We start from the raw sequence: 1,342 nt of genomic DNA on the forward strand, positions 1-1,342 counted from the left end.
TATGGATTGCATCTCAATGTAAAGAAAATAAAAATCCTCACCACTGGACCAATAAACAGCATTCTTATCAATGGAGAAAAGATTGAAGTTGTCAAGGACGGACTTCATTCTTCTTGGATCAACTATCAACACTCACAGAAGCAGCAGTCAAGAAATCAGACAATGTATTGCATTAGGTAAATCTGCTGCACAAGACCTTTTTAAAGTATTGAAGAGCAAAGATGTCAGCTTGAGGACTAAGGTGCGCCTGACCTAAGCCATGGTATTTTCAATAACCTCATATGCAAAGTGAATAAGGAAGACAGTAAAAGAATTGATGCTTTTACAGGGTGGGAGGGGTGGGGGGAGAGGCTTGCAGGGTATACCCTTTGGTTGGTTGATGATGCATGGAAGGGAATGTAACCATGGCAATTAAACGATATATGATAGATGAATGTAAAGCTAATGCTCTCCCATGTAAACTATCACATAATTCATAACAAAACATTAAAAGAAAAAAAGTATAGGGATTTTTAGAAGAAAACATAGGCATAGATCGCTGTGACCCTGGGTTAGGCAATAGATTCTTAGATATGACACCAAAAGCACACCATCAAGAAACTGCATCAAGGAACACCATCAAGAAAGTGTTTCTTTCCATTCTGTGGAAAGAAAAACAATCCACAGAATGGGACAGAGATTTTGCAAATTTGTGTCTAGAATATATAACTGCTGACCTTGCAATTATAAGTCCAATGCTTAGCCGACAGTGCTACCAGGGATCTGTTCAACATCATTTACCATCAGGAAAATACAAATCAAAACCACAATGAAATACACTTTACACTCAGTTGTTGTTCAGTGCTGTCGAGTTGGTTCTGACTCAGTAAGATGGCTATAATAAAAAAGACAGATAATAATGTGTTGGTGAAGATGTGGAGCAATCAGAACCCTTAGGCACTATGGATGGGAATTAAAATTGTGCAGCCACTTTGGAAAACAGTTTGGCAGTTCCTCAAAAAGTTGATCAGAGAGTTATCTTGTGACTCAGCAATTCCATTTCTAGGTGTATGCTCTAAAGGAATAAAACCATACACTCACACAAAAATTTGTACATGAATGTTCACAGCAGCATTATTCATAGTAGCCCAAAACGGAAACAACCCAAATTTCCATCAACTGGTGAATAGATAAGTAAAATGTGATACATACATTTTTTTGGTTAAGGAGCTCTGGTAGCGTAGTGGTTACGAATCGGACTGCGAACCTTAAGGTCAGCGGTTTGAAACTATCAGCTCCCGCTCCGCGGGAGAAAGATGAGGCTTTCTACTCCCGTAAAGATTTACACCCTCGGAAACCCTGT

General features: G+C 39.0%; 1 protein-coding gene across 2 annotated transcripts in view; it reads right to left on the minus strand.

The window, feature by feature from the left end:
• Positions 1–1,342, minus strand: part of KIAA0391 (KIAA0391 ortholog) — a 199,061-nt gene that overhangs the window by 61,546 nt on the left and 136,173 nt on the right. The window lies entirely within an intron of this gene.

Source organism: Chrysochloris asiatica, unplaced genomic scaffold (genome assembly GCF_000296735.1).
Source record: "Chrysochloris asiatica unplaced genomic scaffold, ChrAsi1.0 scaffold00017, whole genome shotgun sequence".
Classification (NCBI taxonomy): Eukaryota; Metazoa; Chordata; class Mammalia; order Afrosoricida; family Chrysochloridae; genus Chrysochloris; species Chrysochloris asiatica.